This window comes from Pseudorca crassidens, chromosome 18 (genome assembly GCF_039906515.1).
Source record: "Pseudorca crassidens isolate mPseCra1 chromosome 18, mPseCra1.hap1, whole genome shotgun sequence".
Lineage (NCBI taxonomy): Eukaryota > Metazoa > Chordata > Mammalia > Artiodactyla > Delphinidae > Pseudorca > Pseudorca crassidens.
Window position 1 is genome coordinate 29,029,577 of NC_090313.1, and position 26,469 is coordinate 29,056,045.

Genomic DNA, 26,469 nt, shown 5'->3' on the forward strand with positions numbered 1-26,469 from the left:
AGAACCTGCTGTATAAAAAATAAATGAAATAAAATTCAAAAAACAAACAAACAAACAAGAGCAGAGCCAGAATTCAAACCCCAATCTACAGTCCCTCTAGAATCTAGGATCATTTTCACTACACTGCCTGGAACTTGTATGAGATCATCCACATGTGAAATTATCCTCACAATGGCATTGTAATTGTTTATTTGTGTATCTATTTCTGCACTAGTCTGTAAGCTTCTTGGGAATTGTTTTGTATTTGTAAGCACATTTCCTGGAAGATAGATGAATCCAACAAGCTGTCAGATGACCGGATGGATGGATGGATGGATGGATAAATGAGCATTTGAGAGATTACTTGAATGGATTTTTCCAAGGGTCTATCCAATTACCTTTCAAGTGAATTGTGATATTCTCAAACATATTTCTAAATCGAATTAATCATATACATTTTAAAAAGTCAATAAGAAATCTACCATAATTTTAAATTTAACAAATATAAGCTGAATGGTTCTGAATAAAGTAATAAGTGGCAGATTCATGAATAGAAGCCCTACATAGTGAGTTCCTTGCAGACACAGTCCATGGCCAATTCATCCCTTTGTCCCTATTATCTGGCCTCTGAACATATTTGGCAAACATATATTGAAAGTCTAATCAGTCAACAGTTCTGATTAGAGTCATGCATGACTGACCTTTTAAGTAACAGAAACAGTCCAATTCTGAAAATAACATTTTCTGGTGGACAAATAATTCTAGACTGATCCTTAAAGGAAGAGGAGAGGTAATGTTTTACCACACAAAATATCTACATTTACTATCTTCATAATGCGATTCCAATGATGCTATCAGATGTCAAATTAAATGTAGATTATGGGTAGGAATGACATGAACATATCTAACCACTGGTACATATAAGTACAAACTAGTCAGGACAGACATCACGACCCAGGAGAAGGATGCCTCAATAGGTAAGAACAGACACCAGTATAAATTACCAGTCAAATGCATTGTGTAGGGCATAAATAACAGCCCTGCTCACAGGTCCTTGGAGGTGAGGAGTAGAGAGAGATCAAAGAGGAAAGAGGACCACAGAACAGGCTCTAATGTGAGGACTTGTTTTGAGGAATAGGATAGAGCACAGTTTGCTAACCTCATAACCCATATCAGTCTTGTAGCAAGGCACAAGTGTTACTAAAAAGGCTGAGCACAGATCAGATACTTGCATATTTGGTGCTGGATAACCCAAGTATTGACCTAGAGGTACTGACAAAGGATGGGATTCATCCAGTGGTCTCTGGGGTTAAATAGAACCTGCAGGTGGAGATTACTCGGTTCAGCTGTGGGGAAAGGAGAAAACCACTCAGACTTCAAAATGAATATCATATGTGTTTGTAGGAGCAGGAACCTTTCCTCCTTCCTCCTTTTGTTTTTCTTCTGTTTGAATTAGATAGCATCAGTTGCTATTGCTTGCAATCAAAGAATAACTGCTACATAAAATACTTTGCCTTATTTCTGACACAATATCCCTAGTAATTCTTTCTAAGCTCATTAGCTCTTTGAACAACCAACTGCTTACTCATTAGGTATTTCTACAGATGTTCATGTAATTTGTGGTTTAGCTCTAAAATATTTTGATGCAAGATACTGGACAAGAACAACTTGAGTAAGATTTAGCAGTATAAGTAACAGGCTTTTTCCCCATGATTTTATATTGAAGAAGCTATCATTGGTTACTGACTACTGCTAAGTTCCAACACTCTCTCTCCACAGCCCTTGGTTCATGTTACTTTTTCTCCTAGAAATGCCCTTCCTATCGTCTTCACCTGTAGAGAACATATTTATCTTCAAAAGGCTGATTTAAATATCAGCTCTGTGAAGCCTTCCCTATTTCCCAAGATAGAACTAATCGCTCCACATCTGTGATTCCTGGCAACGTCACCTTGCTTGGAGCAGTGCCCTGGTGTGCCTTGAACTACAGATACCTGGACTCCTCGAAGAATTCATCTGAGGTTACCCAGGGCTACAACAAATGTTAAAAGTTATATTTGACTCATTGGTATAAAGATGAATATATTAATATTGTATAGTAAAACATTTTCTTTGACCTAAAAGTTTATTTTTCTTTCTGCCAGTTTCAAAAGAGAGTAAAACATTTTCATTGACCTTTAAAAGTAGAGTGGACCCTTGGCACCATGCCCACTTTGTCTAATGAGTAAGCTGTCCCTGTGTGTCTGTGCTCTCATTTAAACATTTTTCTCACTTATATAATCCACAGCCTAAAGGGGCTTCTCTGAAGGAAGATAGGTTTGGTTTCAGAATGTGGGGATAGAACCAAACTTGAGGTAAGGGTAAAATGATTCAGTCTCGGGGGGGGTTCTCTTAAAGGAGGCTTATATATTTTTTCTAATTGAATGATTCAAGTATATAATAATTCTTTTAAAAAAGATTTTTAAACCCATGGACAATTTGCTAATTAAAAATTTTCTCCAAAGAAAAAAAAAATTTAAGATAGAACCGGGGATACAACGGGCATTAGCACTCATTGGTTTTGTTAGGGAACATACCAATTTAGAGCAATATTTGAATTAATCCGAAATAAAATAACTAGCCTTTGCATTATGCTTTATGACTTATAAAGCACTTTCACACATTTGATCTGCACAGCCAACCTAAAAGGTTGGTATCTTTTATTTTTAATTTGATAGGCAAGAAAAACAAGCCTCAGATGGATTAAATGACTTACCCAAGGTCACACAGCTGATAGTGCAGAGTCTGGGACTCATGCCCAGTTTTTCTAATTCCAGAATCTCGTATTCTTTCCACTACATCATGCTGCCTGCAGAAAAAGAGCATCTATGTAACACAAGCTTAACAATATGGATCTCACACTTCTAAGTAGATTGATGTTCCTTTAGAAAATGTAACGGCATTTCTGGAGACTTAATTGTGTTGTGGGTTTGGTTCTAAAACATTTTAACAAAAGATGATTGACAAAATTTAGTTTCGATGAAAGTCAAAATTAACTGAACAATATATTGAACTTACATGAAATCTTATGGACAGTGAACTTTGGCCAAAATTATGATTAAATATGTCAGGAATGTATAGGTAAGTATATTTTTTATTTCAAATTCCACATCTTTGTTCTTTGGGTTGTTAGATTTATTTTTTCTTCCTTTCTCTTCTCAGTGACTTAAGCCTCCCCTTGGAGATGGACTCCTTTCATACCCTCTTTTGGTAAACCTAAAACAGACTTGATTGTGAGAGTTATCTTTTATCAACTCCTTTGCTCCTGAAAGGGGTAATTTCTTCACAAAGGAAACAAATGGAAGGAAGGAAGGAAATGGCATTGAACAAGTCTGATCTTGAAAAAGGCAAAATTCTGCAAAGCATGAAGACTAACTCACATATTATCTGGAAAAAAAGGGGGGGTGTTAAAATTAGTCAGCAATTCACTTTTCACAAGAAAACTGGGCAAAACAAAGAATGAGATTTCAGAAGGACATGTTGACCCAATGCCATACAATACACAAATTGACTCTTTCAATCATAAATCCAGTAGTTTCACAGTTCTAGGAACTAGTCTAGCTGAAAAGAAATTATATTAAGCCAAGTCTGCAAGGTCAGGCAGTGAAAAATTGAATGATTGAATGTGAATATGTCATTTTGATTACCCACAGAAGAAGGATCAGGAAATAGCGATTAAGATTTTTCTGGAATGCATTTCTGAAGTTTAAAAATATTTTTGTGTTATTTTATTCAGAAATAAAAGTCCAATTGATTTCACAAATGTCTTGATTTTACATGTCTTACTACTTGTTATTCTCTTCATTTGCAGTAATGAATACAAATAATTATACTGTACGTTTCTAAAATACACAACCTAATTTCATCTTACATTCTACATTTGTCAACTTTTTGGTCTCTGGGTCACAAAACAGAATGTATAGTTAAGGTGCAGCCTCATGAAGTTAGCACTGCACAGATTGTTTTATCTATAGCAGACATCTAACCAGAAAGCCAGCAACTCACCCAAATGTGCATTACAACCCGGCTCAACGCAGCAATGAAGTACTTGAAGCAACGTCTGCACAGTGTGTGTTCCTGGTACTCAGGTAATTATTGCCATAGTAGTGAATGTATTTGGAAACCTAAGAATAATATTTGCTCCCCCATATTTTACTGATTGCTACATGGAATTGTCCCCAAAATTTGAACAAACATTATTGGAACTAAGAGGAAACAGTTAATATAGATGGAATACTTCACAGAGCAGATGGGCTTTGGGGTTACTTTCAATAACAATTTTATGGAAGGCTGCTATGGGTCAGGCATGTGTCAAGCACTAGGGATACAGGATGAAAAAGACATAACCCCTAACCTTAAAGAGCTCAGAGGGACTATCTTTATCTTATCTCCAAAATATAGCACACTGATTGGCACATACTAGATGCTCAATAAATCTTGGGTGAATCCCTGGAAGCCCTGATTATTATTGCAAAAAGCCTGCTGCAATCACAGATAAATACACAACAGAAGCTCCAAGACAGAGGGTTAGAGGGAATAAAAGAAGGAGTCACGAATGAAATGAAAAGGATAATAATAGGTGTGGCTGGTATTAGACAACATGGAAGAGAAATGTGGTGTGAAAAAAAAATTAATCTTAAAGTGAAAAATGTAAGTGAATTTTATCAGAAAGGAAAAGAGAAGCTACACACTAGAAAACCAAAATATGTACAATAAAAAATTTATACTAGAAAACCAAAAGTTACTTTGAAACCAAAAAGAACTTCATTGATAAATATACAATTTTATGTCAACTTAAAGTATAAATTTTAAAACAAATTTTGGAGACTTTAATCATGACTTGCCATTTACAAAATCATCGTTTTAAACCTTCAATTTTTTTCAACCATTTGACTTCCTATGCTAAATAATAATAGATTGTTAACCATTATTTTTCCATAGTATTCCTTATTTTTTTAAATTTGTTTTGAAATATAGGAAAAGAATGTTGTACTATAGATTTGGTGATGGAAATTGTCAAAAATAAAATTAGTAAAGGGCAATTTTAGGAAAAACTAGCACTCACATAATTTACAGTTACCCCACAAAATTCTTAATTTTTTTTCAATTTTACTTTTAATAAAATTATACAGAGCAATAACTGGTAATGATTTCCATAAGTCTAGTGAAAATAAATTTTTCATCTTCACAATGCACTTTTCATCCATGTAAATTAATGGGACTGGAATCAGAAATTTAAGGAAGTCATCAACTTGACTTGTTGAAATTTGCCAGGGTTCAGGGAGCAATTGGCAAATCAGACAAAGCAGTGAAGGCAAGAATTTGATATTTCAGATCTCAGTGCCATTTTGGCTATGGGAGGTTTTTGAATTGGAAAACATGATAAATCTTGAAAGAACAATTTCCACCTAGGCTTTATGAAGATAGGCACTGTTGACAAATTAATATATGATTTTGACAAAGATATCTTCATTCTTATGGCTAAAATGTGGCCAACTATTAAGGAGTTATCTGCTGCTAAGACAGTTCTTAGTCTTTGTGAGTCTTTGTTACGCCGACAGAGACTTTTTTAGTCTAAAAGACCAACAATGTTCAAAACATTTTCAAGTAAGTCCTGACTTCCCAATAAGATATATTTATGCTTTCTTTATGCTGTAAAGTAATGCAGGCATGACCCACTTTCTCCCAAAGACCTGCATAATACTAAATACATTTATTTAATTTAAAATTTTTTAATTAACCAAAATATTCTGAATTACAAAAGACAAATTTGACCTGCTCAGTGATATTGTTTAGTGATAAATGGTTTACATTTTATTTACTATTATATAATTTGGTCTTCCAACTGCTTAGCTACTTAGACATTAGGTAAGACTTACAGTGTCTCAAGCATTTCACAGAATAATATATGAATTTTTCAGATTATTGAAATAAAATATAGATTTGCTTTAAATGTATACCTACTCTTTTCTTGTGAAAGCTAGTGACAAAATACATATGCCAGTAGCATAATATTGCAGCCAAATTGTTAAGAAAATCTGGCCAAGTTTGATTCTATTCAAGAACAAATTTTCATTTTCAAAAAATATAATGGCAATTATCAAAATTATTAAAACGTCCTATACACACATTAAAGCAGTTTTACTCTACTTTAAAAAAAAAAAAGATCCAGACCTATCAATTCATTCTGAAAATAAAGGGATTAATTCCATTAGAAACAAAAAGAGCAGTACCTGAAACAAGAACCCTTCCACTGGAAGCAAAGCAAGTTGTTTTCCATGGTACTGGGAAGAGAGTACAAGAAGATGCCAATGTTCTGAAGATAAGAAGGGAAGTCAACCCAAGAACAAATGACCTGCAGAATCATCCTCCCAATACACACTCAAAATAATGTTTGACCATGTCTGGGCATCTCATGGCCCAGGCAAATTGACATATAAAATTAATCATCACAAATGACATCTTTAAAGTACTGAAAGAAAACATTCAAGGAAAATGTTCTTTATAAGTTACCCCAAAATTCATTTTCAGACAAACAAAAAATTAAAGATTTAATTTCCAGTAAACCACACTAAAAGAAGTACTGAAGGAAGTTCTTCAGGCATAAGAAAAATAATCCCAGATTAAAAGTATGAAAATTCAGGGAAGAATAAAAAGTCATAAAAAGGGGAAATTTGTTGATAAATCTAAGTTAATATTGAATAATTTAAAAATATTTTCTGGGGCCTAAATACATAACAGCATTTGCCAAAAAAAAAAAAATTAGGCTCTAATATGTCAAGGATGCATGTTACAACTTCTAGAGTAACTATGAAAAGATGAAAAAGAACGTGCACACAGCTAATAGCTGAGGGAGAACAGAAAGCTGATTAATGAATGAATAAAAGAGTGAATGAATTGTAATTTCTTGTCAACAAAAAAAAAAAGAGAGAAGAAAAGGAAGCTAGATCAGGGAGAAAATGAGAAAACAACACTAATGTAGTAAATTTAAGCTCAAATATGCCACTATTTGCATTAGAGTTAAATTGACTAGATATTCTAATTAAAGGACAGAGTGGATTTTTTCAAATAAGAGCCATAACTTAAGTATAAGGACATAAAAATATTGAAACTAAAAGAATGGGAAAGTTATCACAAACTAAACAATAAAAAAAAACTGTAATAGCTATGATAATTAGACAAATAGGCCTCAAGGCAAGAAGCATTCCTAGAGATAGAGTGCTCCTACTGTTAAAAGTGACGACTGACAAGAAATATATAAAAAAGCTAAATTTGTATGTATCAAATAACATAGCTTCAAAATATAGAAACAAAAATTTTCAGAACTAAAAGGAGAATAAAACAAATCCACAGAGTGTGATACTTAAACACAACTCTCTTAGTTACTAATAGAATAATTGTGGGAAAGTATTAATAGAGACAGAGGAGATTTGAAAAACACAATAAATTTGACCTAATTGACATATTTAAAGCATTGGATTCAACAAATAAAAATATACATGTTTTTGATGTGCACATCGAACATGCAAAATTGACGCTATGCTGGGCCATATAGCAAACCACAGTAATGTTCTCTGACTACAGTGGAATTAAGCAAGAAATGAATAAAAAAATAAAAACTATGAAACCCTAAACTATTTATTATCTCTAAAACTTCTAAATAACTAGTGGGTCAAAGAAGAAATCACAGTAAGTATTAGATAATATTTTAAACTACATGATAATTAAAATGAAATGTATCAAAAATATGTGAAATGCATTAAAGCAATTATTAGAGGAAATTTTATAGCCTTAAATACATATTTAGAAAAAAAGACTAAAATCAATGATACCTATATCAATATCAAGAATTTAGAAAAATAACAAAAAATAAACAAATAAAAAGGGAAAATATTTTAAAGACAGAGGTTAATAAAAATTTTTTTAAGTCAAACAGTTCTTTGAAAAAAATAAAATTTGTGAACCTCTAGCACAGCTAATTAAGAAAATGAGAAAAAAAGTCACAAATAATCACTACAGGAATGAAAATGGGGACATCAGTACAAATACTAGAGTCATTAATAAGATAATAAGAGGATATTACTAAGAACTTTTGTCAATGAATTTGAAAATTTACATGAAGTGGTCAAATCCTACAAAAACACAATATACCAAAACTGATTCAAGAAGAAATAGAATAGAGTCCTATATGTATTAAAGAAATTGAACCCAAAATTAAGAACCCTTCCAAGAAAACAAAAACACCTCCAGGTTCAAACAGCCTAACAAGTGAAGTTAAGAAAGAAATAGCACCAAGCTTATACAGACTATTCCAGGGAATCAATAAAAGGGGGAACAAGTAGCAACTCATCTATGAAGCCATCATAACTTTTATGCAAAAACCTGACAAGGACGTTGTAAGAAAGAAAATTACAGGTGAATCTCTCTCAGAAACACATATGTAAAAGTTTAAATAAGGCATTATAAAATAGTAACCAATATATAAAAAGTATTATACATCATGACCAAGATGGGTTTTTTCCCTAGGAATTCAAAGGTGGTTTCACATTTGAAAACCAATAAATGTAATTTACTCTATTACAGACCAAAGAAGAAAAAGAATGTTATAGTAGATTCAGAAAAAAAGTTGATAATTTTCAGTAACCATTGGTGATTTAAATAAACAGTAATTTAAAAAAATTTAACAAGCCAAAAATAGAAGACATCTCTTTGTCTTGAATCTGGACTTGTCTTTTTTTTTTTTTTTTTTTTGCGGTGCGCGGGCCTCTCACTGTTGCGGCCTCTCCCGTTGCGGAGCACAGGCTCCGTGGCCATGGCTCACGGGCCCAGCCGCTCCGCGGCATGTGGGATCTTCCCAGACTGGGGCACGAACCCGTGTTCCCTGCATCGGCAGGCGGACTCTCAACCACTGCGCCACCAGGGAAGCCCTGGGCTTGTCTTTGTGACTTTCTTGACCAATAGAAGATGATAGAAGTGACATTCTGGGACTTCTAGGATTGATCATAAGAAGACTTGAAACTTCCACCCAAGCTTTTCTGAACCTTGCCATCTATCTAAAGTCAACTATCCTGAGACTACCATGCTGTAGAGGACATAGGTGCGTGCTGTGGTGAATTCTCCCAAATGAGCCCAGCCTTCCAGCCATCCCCACCAAGAAGATACATGTGAGAGAAGCCATCCACCAGCTGAATACCTCAAAGTTACCTCCTTCAATATCATATGAAAAAAAAGAATTTCTCAGGGCTATGTTCACTAAAAATATAGCAATTGATGAAAAGTCAAGTACATCTTGTATTTAAATAGGATGGGGTGACAAATGTTACCAATTATTTTCTGACTAGCTATGGAAGATCTGAGATGTCAGAAACTGCTACAATTACACAATTCATCTATTTCCTTCACTAGAACAGGAGTTGGCAAACATTTTGTGCAAAGTCTCAGACAGTAAATAGTTTAGACTTTGTGAGTCAAGAGGCCACAAAGTATATTATATATAAATTACATAAGTGAGAAAACAAACTTATAAAAATTTTTATTCAGAATTCAAAGTATGGGAATTCCCTGGCGGTCCAGCGGTTAGGACTGCGCTTCCACTGCCGAGGGCCCAAGGTTCGGTCCCTGGTCGAGGGATCTAAGGTGCTGTGAGCTGTGTGGAGTAACCAAAATATATATATATATATATATATATATATATATATATATGTATATATAATGTAATAATCATAATAGAGTATAATTTTTTGTAATACAGGTCTTCTAATGAGATGAATGGAATTATTTCGGTAATGACTGCTGAGTTGGGGGTCAAAATTAGTGTGCCTGTCATCAAATAAATCGCAAATATTTGTCTATAGAAAACGTTCTTATCTCGCAGGCCATACAGAAACAGGCAGCAGGCCAGACTTGGCTCACAGGCTGTATTTTGCCAACCCCTGTACTGCAGTATGAAAAAGCTGAGTACCTTCCTTGAAGCTTCTCTGCAATTAGGTGAAAGCACAAGGTCATTTTGTTGCTGTTTTACATGCTCTTCTGTTGGCTTGGGGCAGAGCAGGGCAAATCCACAAACATTGGCTGGGTACTTTTATGTGATTACTGAGATATATGGGTAAGGCAACAAGAAAATTTGCCCTTCAGGCTTTTCTTTACTTTTTTTCACATTTTCCGACTTTCCTTAAGACCTCCTTCAGAAAGCTTCCCCACCTCTCTGGCATAGAGTCTTAGAATTGACTCTAACCCCTTAAAAACAATAATTTGGGCCTTAAGACTCAGGTGAATCATTCTCCAACTATAATATCTCTAACCAAGTTTAGGTATCTTTACTGTAAAAAAATTTTGTTTTCCAATCTCAATCATTTAAGTTGTGATTTAAATTGCTTTGAATTTAATTAAAATAGAGAACAGTTACTTCTAGGCAAGTATCCTCTCATTACCTGCAGGATAGCCCTAGATATCCATTTCCATCTCTTCCTCTAAGTGTGTGACAACGTCTCCTTGACTACAGGAAGTGTGTTGCTAAGAAGCACATTGCTGTACTGGATCTAAGACAAAAACCAACACTACAGGGCTTTCCTGGTGGCGCAGTGGTTGAGAGTCCGCCTGCCGATGCAGGGGACACGGGTTCGTGACCCGGTCCGGGAAGATCCCATATGCCACGGAGCGGCTGGGCCCGTGAGCCATGGCCGCTGAGCCTGCGTGTCCAGAGCCTGTGCTCCGCAATGGGAGAGGCCACAACAGTGAGAGGCCCGCGTACCAAAAAAAAAAAAACCACAAAAAATACCCAACACCATCAATGAAATAGTTATCGCATATAGCTATTTCCTACCTGCAATTAGCCATGGGGTTTTTGTTAAAACCCAACAGACTCCATCTGGAAAACAATATGATTTGAGATGAATCAACATCCTTAGAAAACTTCCAGTAACTCCTACTAAAAATTGTACACTATCATTAACTCAATTCATGTGCTGCTAGCAAACACTCTTTAGACAACTGAATTTAGGTACTTTACAACAGAAACAGAACTATATTAGAAAAAACAGCATTTTAACTGTCATTACTAAGCATCCTCCCATTCTCCCACTTTATTTCTTTGCATTCATTTTGCCCCACTCTTACTATTATTTGGGATTTGAGAACTAAATTGTTTTCGAAATTTCTAGTACACAGTTTGTCTGAAATAATAGAGTACAGTGATGTATAAGGTACAGAAAAGTTTAAGGTACAAAATTAGCAAATATTTATGCAAATGAATAACCTAAAAGTGGAATTTCTTCATTTTTTTTTTCTATGCCCAGAAATTCAAAGGTGCTTATATCTAGTTTTCCTTCAGACTCTCTACATAGTGTTTTATCATGTATTATGACCTTCTAATGAGTGAGTTATCTTGTGTGTGCATCTTATCTCCCTTACCAGGGACCTTCCCTGTCCCGTGTCCACATTTTTCCATATGCAGCACTAGAATAATGATGGGTCAAATTAGGTTGATTAAATCACCAGCTCCAGTGAGTTCCTGAGCATTTTTGCTCTGCTGATAAGGCAATGAAAATATTGCTATGAACATTGTCTGCTTTCATAACAGGATTACATCTTGGCTGCAGCTGACTATACCTTAACTTTGGGGTGGGCCTTTTCTTTGGAACATATCAGTTAGGACTCCAAGGAACATAGCGTGCTTTACTCACCTAACATGTTAATATGTCATCCTCTTTTTGCTGGAACATGTTCTCTTATGAGAACAATAAGCTTTTCAAAATGTTTTGTTGTGGATTTTTTGTTTTTGTTTGTTGGCTTGTTTTTGCCTCAGCGAAGATGCATTCGTATGTGTAAGCCTAGGCACGATAGTTCCTAAGAGCACAACAGAATTTGTTTACTTCTAAAGGGCCGATTCATCATTGCTAGCTGCTGGCTTTGTTTGTTGCCTGGGAATGGAATTCAGGAACTGCACAATTATGAGTGTTTTCATGAAAGGACACATACATGTTCTATAATTTTATTTACCATTTCCATATTCATCAGGATTGCTCCATTTGCCTCTGTGTGCTCTGGGAGGGATGGCTCAGTCTTAAAAGTAATCATACATGGCAAGGAGATCTTTGCTAATCATTTGATTTTTAAGTGAATTTCATTTGCAGTATCTGGACTATCTCACTCTGCTCTGAATTTTCCCAGAGCAATTTATTTGCATCTCTTTTATGACCTTTAGTATGTGTTGTGGGCTGAATTATGTTCCCTCAAAATTCATGTTGATGCAGATAGCCAATAGGCACATGAAAAGATGCTCAATATCCCTAATTATTAGAGAAATGCAAATCAAAACTACAATGAGGTATCACCTCACACTGCTCAGAATAGCCATCATCAAAAAGTCTACAAACAATAAATTCTGGAGAGGGTGTGGAGAAAAGGGAACACTCCTACACTATTGGTGGGAATGTAAATTGGTGCAGCCACTACTGAGAACAGTATGGAGGTTCCTTAAAACACTAAAAATAGAGTTACCATTTGATCCAGCAATTTCACTCCTGGGCATATATTTGGAGAAAACTCTAATTTGAAAAGATACTTGCACCCCAATGTTCACAGCAGCATTATTTACAATAGCCAAGACATGGAAACAACCTAAATATCCATCAACAGATTAATGGATAAAGAAGATATGGTGTATGTATGTGTGTGTGTGTGTGTGTGTGTGTGTGTATATATATATACATATATATATATATAATGGAATATTACTCAGCCATTAAAAAAGAATGAAATAATGCCATTTGCAGCAACATGGATGAACCTAGAGATTATCATATTAAGTCAAGTAAGTCAGACACAGAAAGACAAATATCATATGATATCACCTATATGTGAAATCTAAGAAAATGATACAAATGAACTTCTAAGAAAATGATACAAATGAATTTATTTACAAAACAAAAATAGACTCACGGATATAGAAAACAAACTTATGGTTACCAAAGGGGATAACAGTGTGTATGTGGGGTAAGTTAGGAGTTTGGGATTAACAAATGCACACTACTATATATAAAATAGATCATCGACAAGGACTTACTGTATAGCACAGGGAACTATACTCAATATCTTGCAATAACCTACAATGGAAAAGAATCTGGAAAATTATATATATATATATATATATATATATATATATATATATATATATATACATATAAAGCAGAATCACTTTGCTGTACACTTGAAAACTAATACAACATTGTAAATTATACGTCAATAAAAAAAATTCATATGTTGAAGTCCAAATCTCTAGCACCTCAAATTATGGCTGTATTTGGAGACAGCGTCTTTAAAGAGCTAATTAAGGTAAAATGCACTCATTAGGGTGGGCCTTAATTCAATATGACTGGAATCCCTATTAGAACAGATTAGGATGCAGGCATGCAGAGAAGGAAGGCCATGTGAAGACACAGGTAGAAGGCTGACATCTGTAAGCCAAGGAAAGAGACCTCAGAAGAAACGAACTCTGTCAACACCTTGAGCTCAGACTTCTAGCCTTCAGAACTGTAAAAAAATAATTTCTTTGCTTAAGCTGCCCAGTCTATGGTATTTTGTTATGGCAGCCCTGGAAAACAAATATAGTATGCCACCTTGGGCAACAGTTATTTATGCATATATACTAGCTCCTAGATATTAACCTTATGAATTCTTTGGAATCAAAGTCCATGTCATAAATATTCATGTCCTCTACAATGCACTCCTTTGCAGACAGTACATATTTAATAAATATAAACTCAGTGAATACATTTATTAATTAATTATAAAATATGGAAATGGTATGAGATTTATTTACAAAAATATTTTGAAACAAGCTTAGAAATACACGTTTAAAAAGACATTTATTTAAATACAGTACTAAGGAAAAGGATTTAATGGTACTATTATCTTTTGCAATGAATAATACCTATTATCATGTTATGATCTTGAGAGGAATTTAATATATGTGATTATTATATTAGTTTCCTATTGCTGTAACAAAATAGTGGCTTAAAACAACATGAATTTATTCTCTTACAGTTCAAGAAGCAGAAGTCTAAAATCAAGGTGTTGGCAGGACCAGTTCTTTATGGAGGCTTTAGGAGAGGGTCTGTTTTCTTCCCTTTGCCGTCTGCATTCTTAGGCTTCTGGCTCCTTCCTCAATGTGCAAAGGGCATCTCTCTGACCTCTGGTTCTGCCATCACATCTCCTTTTTCTGATTTTGGTCCTCCTACCTCCCTCTTATAAAAATTCTTGTGATTACATTGGGCCCACCCAGATAAGCCATTATAATCTCTCCAGCTCAAAATCTTTAATTTAATCATATCTGCTATGTTTCTTTTACCATGTAAGGTAACATATTCATAGGTCCTAGGAATTATGCATGTACATCTTTGGAGGACCAATAGTCAGCCTGCCACAAATTTGGGCAGGCTCTGGGGCTAGTAATGCTGTAATAGAGGTAAGTGAAGAGGCCAAGACAGCCTCAGGGACTGCACAGAAAAGGAAAGGGAGAAGGGAACTTACTATGAAGTGAGTATCAGGAAAGACAGCTGGGCAGGCTGAGGGCCAGTGTGTAAAAAGACATGTCAAGCTCAGGTGTGATCTAACCATATGGAAGTAAAGATTACTCTCAGTTTCCATCAGCCTCTCTATCACAGTAAATTAACTTTTAATTTATTTAGTGGGATGGAGACGTGGAAAGTATGTGTCTGCTAAATTTGAAAATTAATTCCATTCGGACCATGAATTCTGGCAATCATTCCAGGTCAATGTCCTAAAAAGCATTTAACTGTACAGAGATATCATTTTTAAAACACTATTTGATGTAGCTTTATCACTTTTAATAGAGCTGCTGAGAAATGACACCATTAAATTTCAGAGATCTTTATATAATAATTGTATCTTTGTAGGAAGCATAAAGTTTAATAATTAACTCAGAGACCATGATCGATTAGGTATTCTAGGTGGGATGTTATGCAAATACAAAACAAATACAAATAAGTAAAAACCAAAGCAATATTGGTTTTGGAAAAAAATGGTGAATTTGGGTTTTTTGTTGTTGCTTTGTTTTGTTTTGTTACAATTTCCCCGATACATTCTCTTCCTCATTAAGTCCCACCTTATAGCCATAGGAAGTGAACATACTTTATGAATCTCTTTGATCTTTTTACCAGTATTTATTTACCAACTATAGAGTTTTAAGTTTCTTATTAAATAAAATTAAATCATATACTTATGACCTAGAGAATGTTAAACCTACTAAAAAGTGGGCATCTGAATAACTTTGAAACCCTTAAAGTATAACATGTATACCAAACATAACCAGAACTTTTTAAAACAGTCTCTGTTATATATATATATATACACACATATATACGAATAAATAGACAAAATTCAATATTCTATATCACTGGGTAGAGTAGCAAATAGGAGTTCTTTTCCCAGTTTTTTTAAAAGTCTTTATTAAATTTGTTAAAATATCGCTTCTGTTTTATTTTATGTTTTGGTTTTTTGGCCGTGAGGCATGTGGGATCTTAGCTCCCCGACCAGGGATCAAACCTGCACCCCCTGCATTGAAAGGTGAAGTCTTAACTACTGGACCGTCAGGGAAGTTCCTTTTTTCCCAGTTTTAAATCTTTAATAGATGAATAACCGTAAACAGCTCATATAACTGCTCTAAGTCTTAGTTTCCTCCTCTGAAAAATGAAGGGATTGAATTAGGGGATTGCTTCAATCACTCTGACTCTTGAGTTCTATGATTTTAAGTCTGTGTGTCCTCATTACCCACATAGTAAAATCCCACTGTGGTGAATTTCATATAAGCTTTACAATTTTTAGTCAAAATAAAATGTTAGATGAGAATTCAATACTAGAATTCACATATTGTTCCTATAGAACCTAGAGACTAAACAGCCAAAAGAGAGAGATTATTAAGGGAAAAGAAAGTCTTGGAGCCCTTTATTAAAAAGAAAGGAACATCGATTTCCTTCTGTCCCAATCTGTCTTCTTACAAGCTCCTGGATGCTGCCTGTGTAGTGGGTACTCTGGGAATTCAAGCATATTTTCCCAGTAAGAGTTGAAATATAAGTGAGGCAAGAAAGCAAAAATGGAAGAATGGTTGTTAGTTGACATTTTTGACAAAAGAATTCGAGAACTACATATGAGCGTGATATTAGTTTTACAATGCAAACAGCACACAAACAAGCTATTTTGACCATGTGTGACAAAGACCAAGAAAAGCATTTATAAAGAAGCATTCAGGGACTTCCCTGGTAGTACAGTGGTTGGGAACCCGCCTGCTAGTGCAGGGGACGCGGGTTCGATCCCTGGTCCAGGAGGATCCCACGTGCTGCGGAGCAACTAGGCCCATGCGCCACAGCTACTGAGCCCAAGTGCCGCAACTACTGAAGCCCATGCGCCTAGAGCCCGTGTTCTGCAACAAAAGAAGCCACCACAATGAGAAGCCCGTGCACCACAATGAAGAGTAGCCCCCGCTCGCCGCAACTAGAGAAAGCCTGTGTGCAGCAACGAAGACCCGATGCAGCCAAAAATTTAAAACTTAAAAAAAAAAAAACTTAAAAAAAAATAAGAAGCATTGAGAGTATAGAGCCCGCAGAAGACTGTGAGCCATTAGCAGAGGCAGAGAAATTTTGTTATGGCAAACTCTTTTTTGTAATTGTTTTCTTATAATTACATATTTAACTATAAACGCGCCCTTACCTGGCTGAGACATGCCTGGCTTGGCCACCTGCACTGGGTACCCCTAGCACCCACTGGCTGTGTGTTGAAAAGACCAAAGCATGTTTGCAGAGAAGAACAGATGGGTGCATATGCCCGTAGGCAGTTCTGTCTTCCCAGAAGAACCAGCTTGTTCTGGCAGAAGGGTTTAGAAAATGAGCTGAAGGAATCACTCTATTCAGACAAAGCAAAAACATCACCAATTTCCCCTTTCACATGCATAACTGGAAGCTATATCCTTTAGTCCTCTTAATTACAAAAAGCCAGTAAACATATCTACAGCATATCTACCGTTTTCTATAACCAACTGAGAATGACTTTCATTAGATTTCATAGTTAATGAACTGGGTGTCTGGGAATTAGGGTGAGGGAAGGCATCTTTATTTCACTCAAGAATGTCTAAAATAAAACAAATTTGGCCACGGATGCTACTAAAAGCCTATTAAAAACAACATATCCCCTGACCACTAACCAAAGTTTGACCCATGATGAAGACCATGGTTTTATAGACAAAACAAATGTAAAATTTAAGCTATTACCTAATTATTTTTACCAAAGGCATCATCTGAGCTGCTTAGACCACAAATATTTGCTTTTTTCCTCTCTAAATCAGGTATATAATGTGGAAAATCTAGGTAATTTCCATTATCACATGGTAGGAAGTCTACAGTTTTTCAGGAAAAACCACATTCTCTAGTGAGCTCCAAATAAGAAAATGTCATTCATTCATTTTTCTGACTTGTTACTCATCACCTCATCACTGACCTCAGGGACAAGTGTGGCACATTTACTAATGGATAGATATTCTTCCTGAGACCTGGTATGCCAATTACAAGGGAAGCTAGAGAACATAAAACCAAAAGAACATAGGCAATCAGTCCTGAACATAGTTGCTCAGAATCTGCTTAAGGCAAGCTGAGAGATACAGGCAGAAGTCCAAGTTGCCCAAACACTTTTGCAGCTTTGCAGTATCATAGAACTTTAGGTCTCAAAAGGTAGGCTGATATCCCAACACCCAAGTGTGAGGCACTCACGAGGGGCAAGATCCAACTCTCTCATGGCCTGGCTTGCCCCAGTGGTGAGGCTTACAGTGTCCATGAAGAGAGATAAATGGCATATCCTGCAGGCAATTGCATACCTATGAATATTAGATATTCATATATCTGTGGATATCATTCCCTTAGTTTTAAATATTAGATATTCACATTATTAATTTTGTTCTTCTGAATGCAGTTTTTGAAAATGATTGAGAAGCAGGGTCTTCAAGGTTAAACATTTTATAGTAGAAACCTGAGTATGGCTGGGTTATGTTTCTAACTAAGGGCAGATCAATAGGCTTTCAAATCAACTGAAACTAGTGATGATCTTCTATGAGTGCTGAAGAGCTGACCTAGGACTCAAGGCCACCAGATATCTGCATGAAGGAACAATAAAGCCTAGGTCCCCAAACTTTTGGGCCCCAGGAACTGGTTTCGTGGAAGACAATTTTTCCAAGGACCAGTGGTGGGGGGATGGTTTTGGGATGATTCAAGAGCATTACATTTATTGTGCACTTTATTTCTGCTATAATAATAATACATCATAATATATAATAATACATTGTAATATACATTATATATTATAATATATAATGAAATAATTATACAACTCACCATAATGCAGAATCAGTGGGAGCCCTGAGCTTGTTTTCCTGCAACTAGATGGTCCCATCTGGGGGTGATGGGAGACAGTGACACCCGAAGTGTGTTGCTTAGGTCCAGTCTACTCTGTAATCTTGTTCTGGTTGCTGTCACTGCAGAAAACCCTGCTTCACAAAGACAGGATGTTGGAAATGGAGGCAGGCTTTTCAGTGCTTTTGTGGCAATCTCAGGATATTCCACCTTGACTTTAATCCAGAACACATGGAGATTTGAAGTTGTCTCACACATACTTTTAAGGCCACCGTCATTTGTGATCTCAAGCAGTTGATCCTCTTCTAGCATGGACAAAGTTGCTTCACCTGGCTTATTCAGAAATGGGTTGCGGATCCATTCCCTCCCAGTTCCGGGGTCTTTTGCGGTTGGGAAGCAATCCTCAAACTCCTTTGAAAGCTGAGACAGGTGATCATGCACCAGCTAGGAGAAAGAAGGCCCTGGCTCAGTCCCTTTCAAAATCTCTGCAAATGTTTGAAATGTCAAATATCCCAGTGTTCACTCGTCGTCCCCATAATTCCAGTTTGGCTTTGAATGCAGCTAGTTCATTGAGCCGGTTGAATAGGTCACACAAGTAAGCACGTTTTTTATTTTATTTTTTTTAATTTTAATTTTTTCGGCTGCATTAGGTCTTGGTTGCTGCACGCAGGCTTTCTCTAGTTGCGGCAAGCGGGGGCTACCCTTCATTGTGGTCTGCGGGCTTCTCATTGCTATGGCTTCTCTTGTTGCAGAGCACAGGCTCTAGGCACGAGGGCTTTAGTAGTTGTGGCTTGCGGGCTCAGTAGTTGTGGTTTGAGGGCTCTAGAGTGAAAGCTCAGTAGTTGTGGCATACGGGCTTAGTTGCTCTGTGATATGTGGGATCTTCCTGGACCAAGGATCGAACCTGTGTCGCCTGGATTGGCAGGCAGATTCTTAACCACCGCACCACCAGGGAAGTCCAAGTAAGCAAGTTTTGCAACCCATTCTGTGTCATTGAAATGTGCTGCCGGTGGTGACTTTTTCTAAAATAAATCTTTGGAGCAGCTCTCGTAACTCAAAAACTCTGGCCAGTGATCTGCCTTTAGAAAGCCATCTCACTTCTGTGTATAAGAGAAGACATGTGTGATCTGTGTCCATCTCCTCACAGAGCTGCACAAACAGATGTGAGTTAAGGGCATGTACTTTAATGTGGTTGATAATTTTAATCACATCCTGCAAAACACTGTTAAGTTCAGGTGTCATTTTTCGGCTAGCCAGCATTTCTCTATGGATGACACAGTGCATAGACTCACATTCAGAAGCGACCTCTTTGACCCGAGCAGTGAAATCAGAAAGCCGTCCAGTCATGGTAGCCGCTCCATCTGTGCATATACCGGCACAAAATGACCAGTTCGGTTTTCCTGATATGGAATCATTCAAAGACTTGAATAGTTCTGTAGCTGTGGTGTTGGTTGGCGACAAAAGTGCACGTAACATAGCCTCATGCACATACTCCTGAAAATTATATCACACAAAAACAAGCATTGTTGCCTTGTTGTCAACATCGGTAGACTCGTCAACCTGGATTGCATACCACAGTGACACATTAATCCTCTCTAATAATTGTGCCTCAATATCCTCTGCTATTTCATCAACTTGTCTAGTTATGGTGCTATGTGAAAGAGGAACATGTGCCACCTTTTGAACTGCAGCCTCTCCTGAAAGTTCACAACCAATGTCCTTAGCAGCAGGCAGGATCAACTCTTCACCAATAGTAAAGTGCTTCTTAGCTTTAGCAATGTGGTTAGCCACTAAGAATGATGCTCTCAGTGCAGACACTCATCTTCGCTAGGGTTAGCTTGTGGGATTACCAAAACTGTGACTGAGACAAGTGTGCAGTGTGGGAAAGAGGTGCGGACGGGAGTGGTAAATAAAATAATGCGCGGGTCACATGTGGACTAAAATAAGTGTGGGATTCTGACTTAAAGCCTGCCACCAGATGCAGCTGTACAATTGAAATACATCAACTTACTGGCCACTGTAAAGCCTGCCACCAGACGCAGCTTAATTGTCACTTGCCACTCACTGATAGGGTTTTGATGTGAGTCTGCAAGCAATTGATTTATTATGGTCTCTGTGCAGTCAAACCTCTCTGCTAATGATAATCTGTATTTGCAGCCACTCCCCAGCGCTAGCATCACCGCCTCAGCTCCACCTCAGATCATCAGGCATTAGATTCTCATAAGAAGCGCACAGCCGAGATCCCTTGCACGCCAGTTCACAGTACAGTTTGAGCTCTTAGGAGAATCTAATGCCACCACTGATCTGACAAGAGGCAGAGCTCAGGCGGTACTGCGAGCGATGGGGAGCGGCTGTAAATTCAGATGAAGCTTCACTCACTCACCCACTACTCACCTCTTGCTGTGTGTCCCAGTTCCTAACAGGCCAAAGACAGGTACCGGTCCATGGCCCGGGGGCTGGGGACCCCTGCAATAAAGCACTGTCATATTGGAGGTCACCCACCTTCAAGCTACCAGTTAAGCTTCACCCTCGATGTAGCATATTATTCAAACAGAAAAAGAGAGAGTTTTAATAATATTTCATCCTTGCTTTTTATTTTTCTTTAAAATGGATTGAAATTTCCCTGTTATTTCATTTTGCGTGTGTGTGTATGCATGTGTGTGTACCGGAAAAACTGAGTCCAGAAAGGTAACAGAGAGACTGAATTAGAAATAATTTCTTCATTCCCAAACTGCTCTCCAAGATGCCTAAGCAACTAGATACTTCCGTTAAAACCAGTGATTGAGATCAGGGAGGACAAACAACTGATTTAATTTTCATCTAGTTATATGCTTCTGCCTAAAAAAGCTACCAGTAAATAGTCTCAACTATCTCATATGCAAAATGGTACGTCTCAAGGTGCAATTTCAAAATTCCTTCTAAAGATAAGCCATTGAGCAACAAAATCAACAAACTATCTGCTGCTAAAAGACGGGCAAAAATTACATTTTCTTCCATGTGACATCAGACAGAAATCACTCAAATTCAAAATAAGACATTAGCTCTGTGCAGTAACCAGATTAGATGTTTGTCTATTGCATTAGAGAAGCAAAGCAGCAGGACTGCTGTTGCATCTTCGTAGGTCAGTATGCAGCTCCTTGGAGATGTTGATCTGGAAATATAATAATTTAAAATCAGAAAGATTATCCAACCTTTTACTGGAGAAGAAAAAAGGACAATGCTTTTTCTCTACAATACTGGTTCAGTTCTTAGATATATTTTAAATTTTATTTAAAATTTTCTGTAAAATTTTTATATGTAGCACTCCATATAATATATCCATAAAATAAATAAAGATTCAAGGTAATAGTGTACTAACGAGCTTTAAAGAAACCAAAGGTATCTTCTATTCAAATACATGAAAGCTTTTGTTAACATTGTACTTGTTTTCATAGAAATGCTAGAAAAGCTTTTCTACCAAATTCCCCTTTTCAACATACAATTTGCCTCTACTCTTGTAACATGAGCTTTCCCCGTTATGCTGCAAGAACCAAAGGTCCAATTGGTGAAAAGATTTCACAATATTTAAGCAGATGTTTAAACATCTGCTTCTGAGTAAACAAACAACAAGTGAGCAGGCCTTTCAGAGAGGTTCCCCACATGAAATTAGTTTCCATCATGTGACATTGCTTACTCTGTGCTGAGCAGTCACTTATGCATATTGGAAGGTATGGCCAGAGGCCTGAAATAACTCAAAGGTGAGACATGCTTTGGCCACAGACAATGTTCACGATGACTATGTAGGGCAACTGACAATGCTGGGGTCAGAGCAGACTGCAGGTGGGTTAAGTCTCATGTTTATGAGCATGACTTAGTAAAAAGGAACCAGAAGATTTTACTACAGGCTGAGCAGACTACACACAATGAACGTCAGGATCAAGCAGAGTGAAGGAAGGAAAGCTGGCTTCCCTGGAGACAGCCTGAGAGCTGCTTGCCAGTCCCTGAAGGGGAGGCTGATGTAATGATGTATAACCTTCAGGTCACTGAGCTGCAGAGAACAGCCCAAGGGGCCCTTGGCAAAGATGGTGCTGCTTTCATCTGGTCTCACGTGGAAACATGTAAGTGGGAAATCAGAACTGAAATGGTTGGCTACTTAGGAACAAGACAACCTGGGTATTTTACCTGCTGTAAGTGTGCTCTGGGTGTGCCCATGCCCATGTTCTGGTCCTTGAAGGTCTCAGTGTGGTGCCAGTGTGGTGGTTAATGGGACCTTTCATGGCTCCAGGAAAGAGCTCCAGACTGGGAGTTCGAGATATATAATAACTCACCTGTGAGCCAGACCCCACCTCTCCACTCAAGTTCCATCTCCCAGAGTCTCACCTCAGCCCTTCATTCTCAACCCCTTTGTCTCGGCACTGGGCCAGTTGCTCATGTCCTTCCCAAGGTCATTCAAGGTCTCCTAAATTATCTTCCTGTCTCTGGTCTCTCATCTTTTCATTCCATCCTTCAAGAATTATCTTTTCAAGGTTACATTTGGTTTTTGAATACAAAAGTAAGACATGTAATACATGTCTGTTAATAGAAGAGATGTTAAATATAAAAAAAGAAAATCACTCATAATCCCACTGTTATCTTTTAATGTATGTGAAATAAGTGAAACTCCTTCCTTCTCTCCTTTCTCTTTGGCATGCAGCTCTGTAGTCACCATCAAGAGATCATTTTATATTCTTCCAGATTTTATTCTATGCTTATATGAATATATATTTTTGTTGATTTTTTTCCCCAAAGGAAAATAGAATCAGGTTATGAATATGGTTTTGCAATGTGCTTTTTGTTTTACTTATAGTGAATATATTTGCAAGTCCACACATATGAATCTACAACTTTCTTTTTAATTGCTATATGAATTTCCTTTAATGAATATTCTATATTGATTTAAACATTTTCCTATTAATTGAGAATTCTGCTTGTTTTTGGCTAATAAACAACACTGCAATGAATGAGCATCCATGGACATTTATTTTGTGTATAATTAAGCTAGTACTTCTGTAGGATAGACCCCTAGAAGTAGAATTTCTAGTGAAATGTCTAGGTCAAATGTCATGCATATTTTACTTTTGATAGCTAATGTTAATTTGCCTTACAAAAAGCTACATCTGATGGAGGAGCTTCAAGATGGCAGAAGAGTAACACGTGGAGATCACCTTCCTCCCCGCAAATACATCAGAAATACATCTACATGTGGAACAACTCCTACAGAACACCTACTGAATGCTGGCAGAAGACCTCAGACCTCCCAAAAGCCAAGAAACTCCCTCACGTACCTGGGTAGGGCAAAAGAAAAAACAGAGACAAAAGAATAGGGACGGGACCTACACATCTGGGAGGGAGCTGTGAAGGAGGAAAGGTTTCTACACACTAGGAAGCCCCTTCGCGGGCGGAGACTGCGGGTGGCGGAGCGGGGGAGCTTCGGAGCCACGGAGGAGAGCGCAGCAACAGGGGTGTGGAGGGCAAAGCGGAGAGATTCCCGCACAGAGGATCGGTGCCGACCGGCACTCACCAGCCCGAGAGGCTTGTCTGCTCACCCGCAGGGGCGGATGGGGCTGGGAGCTGAGGCCCAGGCTTCGGAGGTCGGATTCCAGGGAAAGGACTGGGGTTGGCAGCGTGAACACAGCCTGAAGGGGGCTTGTGCGCCACGGCTAGCTGGGAGGGAGTCTGGGGAAAAGTCTGGAGCTGCCGAAGAGTTGAGAGATTTTTTCTTGCCTCTTTGTTTCCTGGTGCGCGAGGAGAGGGGATTAAGAGCGCCGCTTAAAGGAGCTCCAGAGACGGGCGCGAGCCGCGGCTAAAAGCGCGGACCCCGGAGACGGGCATGAGACGCTAAGGCTGCTGTTGCCACCACCAAGAATTCTGTGTGCGAGCACAGGTCACTATCCACACCTGCCCTCCCGGGAGCCTGTGCAGCCCGCCACTGCCAGAGTCCCGGGATCCAGGGACAACTTCCCGGGGAAAACGCACGGCGCGCCTCAGGCTGGTGCAACGTCAGGCTGGCCTCTGCCGCCGCAGGCTCGCCCCGCATCCTTACCCCTCCCGCTCCCCGGCCTGAGTGAGCCAGAGCCCCCGAATCAGCTGCTCCTCTAACCTCGTCCTGTCTGAGCGAAGAACAGAGGCCCTCAGGCGACCTACACGCAGTGACGAGTCCAAATCCAAAGCTGAACCCCGGGAGCTGAGCGAACAAAGAAGAGAAAGGGAAATCTCTCCCAGCAGCCTCAGGAGCAGCGGATTAAATCTCCACAATCAACTTGATGTACCCTGCCTCTGTGGAATACATGAATAGACAACGAATCATCCCAAAACTGAGAAGGTGGACTTTGGGAACAATGATATATATATATTTTTAACCTTTTTGTCTTTTTGTGAGTGTGCATGCTTCTGTGTGTGATTTTGTCTGTATAGCTTTGCTTTTACCATTTGTCCTAGGGTTCTGTCTGTCCATTGTTTTTTTTTTTATTACTTAAAAATTTTTTTCTTAATAATTTTTTTCAAAAATTTTATTTTATTTTACTTTATTTTATTTTATTTTATCTTCTTTCTTTCTTTCTTTTTTCTCCCTTTTATTCTGAGCTGTGTGGAGGACATTCTCTTGGTGCTCCAGCCAGGTGTCAGGGCTGTGCCACTGAGGTGGGAGAGCCAAGTTCAGGACACTGGTCAACAAGAGACCTCCATTATCCACGTATTATCAAATGGCAAAAATCTCCCAGACACCTCCCTCTCAATGCCACGACCCACCTCCACTCAATGACCAGCAAGCTACAGTGCAGGACACCCTATGCCAAACAACTAGCAAGACAGGAACACACCCAGTAGCACAGAGCTGCCTAAAATCATAATAAGGCCACAGACACCCCAAAACACACCACCAGACGTGGAACTGCCTACCAGAAAGACAAGATCCAGCCTCATCCACCAGAACACAGGCACTAGTCCCCTCCACCAGGAAGCCTACACAACCCACTGAACCAACCTTAGCCACTGGGGACAGACACCAAAAACAAAGGGAACTACAAACCTGCAGCCTGGGAAAAGGAGACCCCAAACACAGTAAGGTAAGCAAAATGAGAAGACAGAGAAACACACAGCAGATGAAAGAGCAAGGTAAAAACGCACCAGACCTAACAAATGAAGAGGAAATAGGCAGTCTACCTGAAAAAGAATTCAGAATAATGATAGTAAAGATGATCCAAAATCTTGGAAATAGAGTGGAGAAAATACAAGGAACATTTAACAAGGACCTACAAGAACTAAAGAGCAAACGAACACTGATGAACAACACAATAAATGAAATTAAAAATTTTCTAGAAGGAATCAATAGCAGAATAACTGAGGCAGAAGAACGGATAAGTGACCTGGAAGATAAAATAGTGGACATATCTACTGCAGAGCAGAATAAAGAGAAAAGAATGAAAAGAATTGAGGACAGTCTCAGAGACCTCTGGGACAACATTAAACCCACCAACATTCGAATTATAGAGGTCCCAGAAGAAAAAGAGAAAAAGAAAGGGACTGAGAAAATATTTGAAGAGATTATAGTTGAAAACTTCCCTAATATGGGAAAGGAAATAGTTAATCAAGCCCAGGAAGCACAGGGAGACCCATACAGGAAAAATCCAAGGAGAAACACGCCAAGACACATATTAATCAAACTATCAAAAATTAAATACAAAGAACAAATAAAAGCAGCAAGGGAAAAACAACAAATAACACACAAGGGAATCCCCATAAGGTTAACAACTGATCTTTCAGCAGAAACTATGCAAGCCAGAAGGGAGTGGCAGGATCTATTTAAAGTGATAAAGGAGAAAAATCTACAACCAAGATTACTCTACCAGCAAGGATCTCATTGAGATTCGATGGAGAAATTAAAACATTTACAGACAAGCAAAAGCTGAGAGAGTTCAGCACCACCAAACCAGCTTTACAACAAATGCTAAAGGAACTTTTCTAGGCAAGAAACATAAGAGAAGGAAAAGACCTACAATAATAAACTCAAAACAATTAAGAAAAT

At 37.9% G+C, this 26,469-nt stretch overlaps 1 protein-coding gene across 1 annotated transcript in view; it reads right to left on the minus strand.

Moving 5' to 3' along the window:
* The window catches only part of SCEL (sciellin), a 326,730-nt gene that overhangs the window by 224,887 nt on the left and 75,374 nt on the right, over nucleotides 1–26,469 (minus strand). The window contains exons 2-3 of the mRNA XM_067713410.1: nucleotides 18,411–19,922; nucleotides 2,732–2,824 (exon numbers count right to left, since the gene is read on the minus strand). The gene's annotated coding sequence lies outside the window, so the exon portion shown is untranslated. The remainder of the gene's footprint in view (nucleotides 1–2,731; nucleotides 2,825–18,410; nucleotides 19,923–26,469) is intronic.